This window comes from Chiloscyllium punctatum, chromosome 30 (genome assembly GCF_047496795.1).
Source record: "Chiloscyllium punctatum isolate Juve2018m chromosome 30, sChiPun1.3, whole genome shotgun sequence".
In the NCBI taxonomy this organism is placed as follows: Eukaryota; Metazoa; Chordata; class Chondrichthyes; order Orectolobiformes; family Hemiscylliidae; genus Chiloscyllium; species Chiloscyllium punctatum.
Genome location: NC_092768.1, coordinates 39003648 through 39015805, shown reverse-complemented (window position 1 = coordinate 39015805; position 12158 = coordinate 39003648).

Here is a 12158-nt window from a genome sequence, read left to right as displayed (position 1 = left end):
AAACAACATGGCCAGCGTCACTGGCATCACAATTAGCATTGCTGGTTGTATGAATGGTATTGTTGGTACCATGTATTAGTGTCACCACAGACACTGTGACTGATCATGACCAGTTACACAGATACCATGGGCCGTATTTCCAGTGTTACATCCCTTATTACTGATATACTGGCACCCGTGACCACGTCCATCTCAAAGGGCAAGGGTAATAGATCGATGGTAACACTACCACCTGCAAGTTCCCCTCCAGACTACTCATCATCCTGACTTGGAAATCTATCCAGGATGAGGAGGAACCAGCGTGGGGCGGGGACCGCCCAGAGAGCGTCCTTCACCGAGTTGATGATCCTCCAGGCGCAGTTGATGTTCGTCTCGGTGTGCGTCCCGGGGAACAGGCCGTAGAGCACGGAGTCCCGCGTCCCGGCGCTGCTCGGGACGAACCTCGACAAACACCACTGCATTCCTCTCCAGACTTCCTCTGCATAGGCACATTCCAGAAGGAGGTGTGTGACAGTCTCGTCCCCCCCGCAGCCACTTCGAGGGCAGCTTGCGGTGCGGCTGAGAGTCCAGGCGTGCACAAGGATCTCACAGGCAGAGCCCTTCTCACCACCAGCCAAGCCATGTCTTGGTGCTTGTTGGAAAGTTCTGGCGATGAGGCATTCTGCCAAATGGCTTTGACAGTCTGCTCAGGGAACCGCTCGACAGGATCCGCCCTCTCCTTTTCCCGAAGGGTCTCAAGGACACTACATGCTGACCACTTCCTGATGGACTTGTGGTCAAAGGTGTTTTTCCTCATAAATTTCTCCACGACAGACAGGTGATACAGAACAGTCCAACTACTCGGAGCGTTCCGCGAGAGTGAGGCCAGGCCCATCCTTCGCAAGACCGGGGACAGGTAGAACCTCAGTACGTAGTGACACTTGGTGTTTGTGTACCAGGGATCCACGCACAGCTTGATGCAGCCACACACAAAGGTGGCCATCAGGGTGAGGGGAGCATCGCTGAACATTTATCATAATTTTTTTTTATTTCAAAAATATACTTTATTCATAAATGATTTGATGGTCTGTACATTGGATCATGCCATACATATGTCCATATTTACAAACACAGATTTGACTTTATCCTTGTCCTTTACAATCCTGTGCATTTTTTCAATCTTGTATATATACATATATTTGGCTGAGGCATCAGCAGAGCCCAAAAAAACGTCTGTATGGGCCCCCTGTTCTTCTTTCGGCAGGCCGATCTTACACGGTGGTCTTTCCCCACCGCGCCTTGGCGGCAGCTGCCCCAAGCTTCAGCGCGTCCCTCAGCACGTAGTCTTGGACCTTGGAATGTGCCAGTCTGCAACACTCGGTCGGGGTCAACTCCTTCAGCTGGAAGATCAACAGGTTTCGGACCGCCCAGAGAGCGTCCTTCACCGAGTTGATGATCCTCCAGGCGCAGTTAATGTTCGTCTCGGTGTGAGTCCCGGGGAACAGGCCGTAGAGCACGGAGTCCCGCGTCACGGCGCTGCTCGGGACGAACCTCGACAAGCACCACTGCATTCCTCTCCAGACTTCCTCTGCATAGGCACATTCCAGAAGGAGGTGTGTGACAGTCTCGTCCCCCCCGCAGCCACTTCGAGGGCAGCGTGCGGTGCGGCAGAGAGTCCGGGCGTGCATAAAGGATCTCACAGGCAGAGCCCTTCTCACCACCAGCCAAGCCACGTCTTGGTGCTTGTTGGAAAGTTCTGGCGATGAGGCATTCTGCCAAATGGCTTTGACAGTCTGCTCAGGGAACCGCTCGACAGGAGCCGCCCTCTCCTTTTCCCGAAGGGTCTCAAGGACGCTACGTGCTGACCACTTCCTGATGGACTTGTGGTCAAAGGTGTTTTTCCTCATAAATTTCTCCACGAAGGACAGGTGATACGGAACGGTCCAACTACTCGGAGCGTTCCGCGGCAGCGAGGCCAGGCCCATCCTTCGCAACACCGGGGACAGGTAGAACCTCAGTACGTAGTGACACTTGGTGTTTGCGTACCGGGGATCCACGCACAGCTTGATGCAGCCACACACAAAGGTGGCCATCAGGGTGAGGGTGGCATTGGGCGTGTTTTTTCCCCCATTGCACCGGTCTTTGTACATTGAGTCTCTTCGGACCCGGTCCATCTTTGATCTCCAAATGAATTGGAAGATGGCCCGGGTGACTGCGGCGGCACAGGTCCTGGGGATAGGCCAGACCTGTGCCACATATAGCAATACTGAGAGGACCTCACACCTGATGACCAGGTTTTTTCCCGCGATGGAGAGCGACCGTTGCCCCCATCTGCCTAGTTTCTGTCTCATCTTCCTGATCCGCTCCTACCAGGTCTTGGCGCACGCCCCAGCCCCCCCGAACCAAATACCCAGCACCTTCAGGTGGTCAGTCCTGACGGTGAAGGGGATAGAGGATTGGTCGGCCCAGTTCCCGAAGAGCATGGCCTCGCTCTTGCCTCGGTTTACCTTGGCCCCCGAGGCCCGTTCGAACTGGTCGCAGATGCACACGAGTCTGTGCACGGACAGCGGATCCGAGCAGAAAACAGCGACGTCATCCATGTACAGGGAGGCCTTAACCTGCAGACCCCCGCTGCCAGGAATAGTCACCCCTCTCAGGCTCGCATCCTTCCTGATGGATTCGGCAAATGGCTCTATGCAACACACAAACAAGGCGGGTGAGAGGGGGCATCCCTGCCTGACTCCAGATCTTACAGGGAAGCTATCTGATTCCCACCCATTGATTGAGACTGCACTGACAATGTTGGTGTAGAGCAGTCTGATCCAATTTCCGATTCCCTCCCCAAAGCCCATTTTGGAGAGGACATCCCTCATATATGTATGCGATATCCTGTCAAAGGCTTTCTCCTGGTCCAGGCTGATGAGGCAGGTGTCCACCCCCCTGTCCTGCACGTAGGCGATCGTATCCCTGAGGAGTGCGAGACTCTCAGAGATCTTCCTGCCCGGGACAGCACAGGTTTGGTCCGGGTGGATCACCGATCCCAGAGCAGACCTGACCCGGTTGGCGATGACCTTTGACAGGATTTTGTAGTCTGCATTTAACAGTGAGATCGGTCTCCAATTTCTAATTTCCTCCCTCTCCCCCTTCCGCTTGTAGACGAGGGTGATGATGCCTTTCCTCATGGATTCACTCATGGTACCTGCCCGAAGCATACTGACATACACCTCCAGCAGGTCCTGGCCGATCAAGTCCCAAAGAGCGGAATAAACCTCGACCGGTAAGCCGTCGCTTCCGGGAGTTTTATTCTTTTCGAAGGACTCGAGGGCCTTGGTCAGTTCATCCAGAGATAGCGGCTGGTCCAGCCTCTCTCGTGTTCCGTCATCTAGGACCTCCGTGATAGAGGACAGGAACGACTGGGAGGCCGCGCTGTCGGTCGGCTTCGAGTCATACAGGCTGGCGTAGAAGGATTTGCTGATCCTCATGACGTCAGCCTGAGATGACGTTACCGAGCCATCTTCTTTCTTCAGGCTGCTGAGCACCGAGCTCTCTTTGTGCACCTTCTGGAAGAAGAAACGTGAGCACGTCTCGTCCTGCTCCACCGAGCGGACCCTGGACCGGAAGATTATCCTGGAGGCCTCCGAGGCAAAGAGCGAGGCTTGCTGGCCCTTCACCTCCTTGAGGTCCTCCGTGACATCCACCCCCATCGTCTGCAGCAGGAGCAGGTTCTGCATACTTTCCTGGAGCTGGGACAGTTTTCCCCGCCTCTCTCTCGCCTCCTGGACACCTTTGAGGATTAAGAACCTCTTGATGTTCCCTTTTACCGTTTCCCACCAGTCCGCTGGAGACTCAAAGAGGGGCTTCACGGTTCTCCAACCTGCGTAATCCCTCTTGAGCTCTTCGATGTTTCCCGGGGTCAACAGCTTAGTGTTCAGTTTCCACGTTCCCTTGCCCGCCCGCTGTTCGTCCTGTAGGTGACAGTCGGCCAGCAGGAGGCAGTGGTCAGAGAAGAACACCGGCTTGACGTCGGTGGATCTGACCGAGAGCGTTCGGGACACAAACAGGTAATCTATCCTTGAGCGGATAGACCCGTCTGCCCGTGACCAGGTGTATCTACGCTGCGCTCCGTCTGCAGGGGCGCTGAAGACGTCGTGCAGCTTGGCGTCTTTGACCGTTTCCATCAGGGCCCTGGACGTAGCGTCCGGTTTACTGTCCCCCCCGCCGGATCGTCCATCAGCATCAATGATGCAGTTGAAGTCTCCGGCCAGAATGACCGGCCTGGACGTAGCCAGCAGCAGTGGAAGCTGTTGCAGGACGGCCAACCGTTCACTCTTACCCACTGGGGCGTACACGTTGATTAGTCTCACGGGAGCGTTTCTGTATTTGACGTCCACGACGAGGAGGCGCCCGCCCACTACCTCCTTAACCTCGGAGATGGTGAAGTTGCCTCCCCGACCACAGGATACACAGGCCGGAGGCGCGGCTATCGTTGCCCCCCGACCACACTGACGGCCCGTGGGCCCACAAGCTCGACCATCTCCTGTAACTGCTGAGGTGCGGTATCCCACACTCCTGCAGAAACAGGATATCGGCTTTGACGTTGGCCAGGAAGGCCAGCGTTGAAACACATCGCGTAGCCGCTTTAATGCTACGCACATTTATGCTGGCAATTTTAAACCCCATTTTAACAGTTTACGGGGTTACCAGTGTCCATTTTCTTCTGGTCTTGCTCCAGTGGGGTAGCTGCGTGCATCCCCGTGGTGACAGCAAACTGCTGGACCTTCCCGGGGCTGAGGTAGTTGTCCGGCTCCACGCTGGAGTCATTTCCCCGCTCTGGTGTCATCGTGTCAGACCCAGGGTCCGCATCGCCCCGTTCTCCATCTGACAGCAGGGCTGTCACTGGGACGCTGCTCCCAGTTCCCTGGAGCTGTGGGCCGGTGGGTACCCCTTGGTTCTCACCGGGTAGGGGGAGGCCTTCACCCATCCCCTCAGAGGGATCGTCTTTTCCTTCTTGGGCGGTGTTGCCCTCCTTTCTCCCCACGGCGCTCTGCCTCTTCCTCCGGAGGCGACCCTTCTTGCGCCCGTCCTCACCCTCAGAGGAGCTGCCTGTATCCTCCTCTTGGAGGTGTCTCTTCCCCCTTCGCTTGGTGGCTTTGGGGCCCTCGAGAGGTTTCCTTTTCCTGTTTTTAACGATAATCCACTGCTCTGCCTCCTTTGATCCCTCCTCTTCCATTTCCTCCGTCTGTCTTGCAGGAGCTTGGGTCGGCTGCTGCATCTCCCCGCTGTCTGCCGCCTGCTCCTCTACAACCTTCCCTTCCTTCTGGGTGCCTCCAGGCACCGTTCCTTTGCTGATTCGCGGTACCTCGTTGGACTTTGTCGGTCCGCGGCTCGTGTTGCCACCTCCGGCCATCTGTGCGTAGGTGGCGGCTCCTCGTCTTGGGCAGGCCTTGTACATGTGGCCCGCCTCCCCGCACAGGTTGCAGCTCTTTTCCTCCCGACAGTCCTTTGTCAAGTGACCCTCCTGTTTGCAGTTCCTGCAGATGGTCACTTTGCAATCCACCGCCACGTGTCCCGACTTCCCGCAGGTTCGGCACACTTTGGGCTGCCCTGCATATGTCAGGTAGCCTCTGCTCCCTCCGATTGCGAAGCTCGAGGGTGGGTGGAGGATGTTCCCACTGTCATCGGCCCTCAGAGTTACCCTGACCTGCTTCTTACTGGTCCAGATCCCAAAGGGGTCGATCACATCGGTGGCTTCTCCCTCGACTTGGACGCACCTTCCCAGGAAGGTCAGGACATCAGCCGCTGGAACGTAGGGGTTGTACATATGGGTTGTAACAACCTGGTTCCTCTGTGCAGGAAGCACACACAATGGGGTCGCCGACAAGATGGAAAACAGCGGCTCCCCTTCCTTCTCCTTGAAGACCTTCAGGAGCTGTTCGCACTGCTTTACGCTTCTGAAGGTCACATCGAAGTAGCCTGCCCCAGGGAAATCCTGCAGGAATTCCCCTTTTTTTTTTATTTCAAAAATATACTTTATTCATAAATGATTTAATTTCCTGTACATTGGATCATGCTAATACATATGTCCATATTTACAAACACAGATTCGACTTTATTCTTGTCCTTTACAATCCTGTGCATTTTTTCAATCTTGTATATATACATATATTTGGCTGAGGCATCAGCAGAGCCCAAAAAAACGTCTGTATGGGCCCCCTGTTCTTCTTTCGGCAGGCCGATCTTACACGGTGGTCTTTCCCCACCGCGCCTTGGCGGCAGCTGCCCCAAGCTTCAGCGCGTCCCTCAACACGTAGTCTTGGACCTTGGAATGTGCCAGTCTGCAACACTCGGTCGGGGTCAACTCCTTCAGCTGGAAGATCAACAGGTTTCGGACCGCCCAGAGAGCGTCCTTCACCGAGTTGATGATCCTCCAGGCGCAGTTAATGTTCGTCTCGGTGTGAGTCCCGGGGAACAGGCCGTAGAGCACGGAGTCCCGCGTCACGGCGCTGCTCGGGACGAACCTCGACAAGCACCACTGCATTCCTCTCCAGACTTCCTCTGCATAGGCACATTCCAGAAGGAGGTGTGTGACAGTCTCGTCCCCCCCGCAGCCACTTCGAGGGCAGCGTGCGGTGCGGCAGAGAGTCCGGGCGTGCATAAAGGATCTCACAGGCAGAGCCCTTCTCACCACCAGCCAAGCCACGTCTTGGTGCTTGTTGGAAAGTTCTGGTGATGAGGCATTCTGCCAAATGGCTTTGACAGTCTGCTCAGGGAACCGCTCGACAGGATCCGCCCTCTCCTTTTCCCGAAGGGTCTCAAGGACGCTACGTGCTGACCACTTCCTGATGGACTTGTGGTCAAAGGTGTTTTTCCTCATAAATTTCTCCACGAAGGACAGGTGATACGGAACGGTCCAACTACTCGGAGCGTTCCGCGGCAGCGAGGCCAGGCCCATCCTTCGCAACACCGGGGACAGGTAGAACCTCAGTACGTAGTGACACTTGGTGTTTGCGTACCGGGGATCCACGCACAGCTTGATGCAGCCACACACAAAGGTGGCCATCAGGGTGAGGGTGGCATTGGGCGTGTTTTTTCCCCCATTGCACCGGTCTTTGTACATAGAGTCTCTTCGGACCCGGTCCATCTTTGATCTCCAAATGAATTGGAAGATGGCCCGGGTGACTGCGGCGGCACAGGTCCTGGGGATAGGCCAGACCTGTGCCACATATAGCAATACTGAGAGTACCTCACACCTGATGACCAGGTTTTTTCCCGCGATGGAGAGCGACCGTTGCCCCCATCTGCCTAGTTTCTGTCTCATCTTCCTGATCCGCTCCTACCAGGTCTTGGCGCACGCCCCAGCCCCCCCGAACCAAATACCCAGCACCTTCAGGTGGTCAGTCCTGACGGTGAAGGGGATAGATGATTGGTCGGCCCAGTTCCCGAAGAGCATGGCCTCGCTCTTGCCTCGGTTTACCTTGGCCCCCGAGGCCCGTTCGAACTGGTCGCAGATGCACACGAGTCTGTGCACGGACAGCGGATCCGAGCAGAAAACAGCGACGTCATCCATGTACAGGGAGGCCTTAACCTGCAGGCCCCCGCTGCCAGGAATAGTCACCCCTCTCAGGCTCGCATCCTTCCTGATGGATTCGGCAAATGGCTCTATGCAACACACAAACAAGGCGGGTGAGAGGGGGCATCCCTGCCTGACTCCAGATCTTACAGGGAAGCTATCTGATTCCCACCCATTGATTGAGACTGCACTGACAATGTTGGTGTAGAGCAGTCTGATCCAATTTCCGATTCCCTCCCCAAAGCCCATTTTGGAGAGGACATCCCTCATATATGTATGCGATATCCTGTCAAAGGCTTTCTCCTGGTCCAGGCTGATGAGGCAGGTGTCTACCCCCCTGTCCTGCACGTAGGCGATCGTATCCCTGAGGAGTGCGAGACTCTCAGAGATCTTCCTGCCCGGTACAGCACAGGTTTGGTCCGGGTGGATCACCGATCCCAGAGCAGACCTGACCCGGTTGGCGATGACCTTTGACAGGATTTTGTAGTCTGCATTTAACAGTGAGATCGGTCTCCAATTTCTAATTTCCTCCCTCTCCCCCTTCCGCTTGTAGACGAGGGTGATGATGCCTTTCCTCATGGATTCACTCATGGTACCTGTCCGAAGCATACTGACATACACCTCCAGCAGGTCCTGGCCGATCAAGTCCCAAAGAGCGGAATAAACCTCGACCGGTAAGCCGTCGCTTCCGGGAGTTTTATTCTTTTCGAAGGACTCGAGGGCCTTGGTCAGTTCATCCAGAGATAGCGGCTGGTCCAGCCTCTCTCGTGTTCCGTCATCTAGGACCTCCGTGATAGAGGACAGGAACGACTGGGAGGCCGCGCTGTCGGTCGGCTTCGAGTCATACAGGCTGGCGTAGAAGGATTTGCTGATCCTCATGACGTCAGCCTGAGATGACGTTACCGAGCCATCTTCTTTCTTCAGACTGCTGAGCACGGAGCTCTCTTTGTGCACCTTCTGGAAGAAGAAACGTGAGCACGTCTCGTCCTGCTCCACCGAGCGGACCCTGGACCGGAAGATTATCCTGGAGGCCTCCGAGGCAAAGAGCGAGGCTTGCTGGCCCTTCACCTCCTTGAGGTCCTCCGTGACATCCACCCCCATCGTCTGCAGCAGGAGCAGGTTCTGCATACTTTCCTGGAGCTGGGACAGTTTTCCCCGCCTCTCTCTCGCCTCCTGGACACCTTTGAGGATAAAGAACCTCTTGATGTTCCCTTTTACCGTTTCCCACCAGTCCGCTGGAGACTCAAAGAGGGGCTTCACGGTTCTCCAACCTGCGTAATCCCTCTTGAGCTCTTCGATGTTTCCCGGGGTCAACAGCTTAGTGTTCAGTTTCCACGTTCCCTTGCCCGCCCGCTGTTCGTCCTGTAGGTGACAGTCGGCCAGCAGGAGGCAGTGGTCAGAGAAGAACACCGGCTTGACGTCGGTGGATCTGACCGAGAGCGTACACTTTTTTTTTATTTCAAAAATATACTTTATTCATAAATGATTTGATGGTCTGTACATTGGATCATGCCATACATATGTCCATATTTACAAACACAGATTCGACTTTATTCTTGTCCTTTACAATCCTGTGCATTTTTTCAATCTTGTATATATACATATATTTGGCTGAGGCATCAGCAGAGCCCAAAAAAACGTCTGTATGGGCCCCCTGTTCTTCTTTCGGCAGGCCGATCTTACACGGTGGTCTTTCCCCACCGCGCCTTGGCGGCAGCTGCCCCAAGCTTCAGCGCGTCCCTCAACACGTAGTCTTGGACCTTGGAATGTGCCAGTCTGCAACACTCGGTCGGGGTCAACTCCTTCAGCTGGAAGATCAACAGGTTTCGGACCGCCCAGAGAGCGTCCTTCACCGAGTTGATGATCCTCCAGGCGCAGTTAATGTTCGTCTCGGTGTGAGTCCCGGGGAACAGGCCGTAGAGCACGGAGTCCCGCGTCACGGCGCTGCTCGGGACGAACCTCGACAAGCACCACTGCATTCCTCTCCAGACTTCCTCTGCATAGGCACATTCCAGAAGGAGGTGTGTGACAGTCTCGTCCCCCCCGCAGCCACTTCGAGGGCAGCGTGCGGTGCGGCAGAGAGTCCGGGCGTGCATAAAGGATCTCACAGGCAGAGCCCTTCTCACCACCAGCCAAGCCACGTCTTGGTGCTTGTTGGAAAGTTCTGGCGATGAGGCATTCTGCCAAATGGCTTTGACAGTCTGCTCAGGGAACCGCTCGACAGGATCCGCCCTCTCCTTTTCCCGAAGGGTCTCAAGGACGCTACGTGCTGACCACTTCCTGATGGACTTGTGGTCAAAGGTGTTTTTCCTCATAAATTTCTCCACGAAGGACAGGTGATACGGAACGGTCCAACTACTCGGAGCGTTCCGCGGCAGCGAGGCCAGGCCCATCCTTCGCAACACCGGGGACAGGTAGAACCTCAGTACGTAGTGACACTTGGTGTTTGCGTACCGGGGATCCACGCACAGCTTGATGCAGCCACACACAAAGGTGGCCATCAGGGTGAGGGTGGCATTGGGCGTGTTTTTTCCCCCATTGCACCGGTCTTTGTACATAGAGTCTCTTCGGACCCGGTCCATCTTTGATCTCCAAATGAATTGGAAGATGGCCCGGGTGACTGCGGCGGCACAGGTCCTGGGGATAGGCCAGACCTGTGCCACATATAGCAATACTGAGAGTACCTCACACCTGATGACCAGGTTTTTTCCCGCGATGGAGAGCGACCGTTGCCCCCATCTGCCTAGTTTCTGTCTCATCTTCCTGATCCGCTCCTACCAGGTCTTGGCGCACGCCCCAGCCCCCCCGAACCAAATACCCAGCACCTTCAGGTGGTCAGTCCTGACGGTGAAGGGGATAGAGGATTGGTCGGCCCAGTTCCCGAAGAGCATGGCCTCGCTCTTGCCTCGGTTTACCTTGGCCCCCGAGGCCCGTTCGAACTGGTCGCAGATGCACACGAGTCTGTGCACGGACAGCGGATCCGAGCAGAAAACAGCGACGTCATCCATGTACAGGGAGGCCTTAACCTGCAGGCCCCCGCTGCCAGGAATAGTCACCCCTCTCAGGCTCGCATCCTTCCTGATGGATTCGGCAAATGGCTCTATGCAACACACAAACAAGGCGGGTGAGAGGGGGCATCCCTGCCTGACTCCAGATCTTACAGGGAAGCTATCTGATTCCCACCCATTGATTGAGACTGCACTGACAATGTTGGTGTAGAGCAGTCTGATCCAATTTCCGATTCCCTCCCCAAAGCCCATTTTGGAGAGGACATCCCTCATATATGTATGCGATATCCTGTCAAAGGCTTTCTCCTGGTCCAGGCTGATGAGGCAGGTGTCTACCCCCCTGTCCTGCACGTAGGCGATCGTATCCCTGAGGAGTGCGAGACTCTCAGAGATCTTCCTGCCCGGTACAGCACAGGTTTGGTCCGGGTGGATCACCGATCCCAGAGCAGACCTGACCCGGTTGGCGATGACCTTTGACAGGATTTTGTAGTCTGCATTTAACAGTGAGATCGGTCTCCAATTTCTAATTTCCTCCCTCTCCCCCTTCCGCTTGTAGACGAGGGTGATGATGCCTTTCCTCATGGATTCACTCATGGTACCTGTCCGAAGCATACTGACATACACCTCCAGCAGGTCCTGGCCGATCAAGTCCCAAAGAGCGGAATAAACCTCGACCGGTAAGCCGTCGCTTCCGGGAGTTTTATTCTTTTCGAAGGACTCGAGGGCCTTGGTCAGTTCATCCAGAGATAGCGGCTGGTCCAGCCTCTCTTGTGTTCCGTCATCTAGGACCTCCGTGATAGAGGACAGGAACGACTGGGAGGCCGCGCTGTCGGTCGGCTTCGAGTCATACAGGCTGGCGTAGAAGGATTTGCTGATCCTCATGACGTCAGCCTGAGATGACGTTACCGAGCCATCTTCTTTCTTCAGGTTGCTGAGCACCGAGCTCTCTTTGTGCACCTTCTGGAAGAAGAAACGTGAGCACGTCTCGTCCTGCTCCACCGAGCGGACCCTGGACCGGAAGATTATCCTGGAGGCCTCCGAGGCAAAGAGCGAGGCTTGCTGGCCCTTCACCTCCTTGAGGTCCTCCGTGACATCCACCCCCATCGTCTGCAGCAGGAGCAGGTTCTGCATACTTTCCTGGAGCTGGGACAGTTTTCCCCGCCTCTCTCTCGCCTCCTGGACACCTTTGAGGATAAAGAACCTCTTGATGTTCCCTTTTACCGTTTCCCACCAGTCCGCTGGAGACTCAAAGAGGGGCTTCACGGTTCTCCAACCTGCGTAATCCCTCTTGAGCTCTTCGATGTTTCCCGGGGTCAACAGCTTAGTGTTCAGTTTCCACGTTCCCTTGCCCGCCCGCTGTTCGTCCTGTAGGTGACAGTCGGCCAGCAGGAGGCAGTGGTCAGAGAAGAACACCGGCTTGACGTCGGTGGATCTGACCGAGAGCGTTCGGGACACAAACAGGTAATCTATCCTTGAGCGGATAGACCCGTCTGCCCGTGACCAGGTGTATCTACGCTGCGCTCCGTCTGCAGGGGCGCTGAAGACGTCGTGCAGCTTGGCGTCTTTGACCGTTTCCATCAGGGCCCTGGACGTAGCGTCCG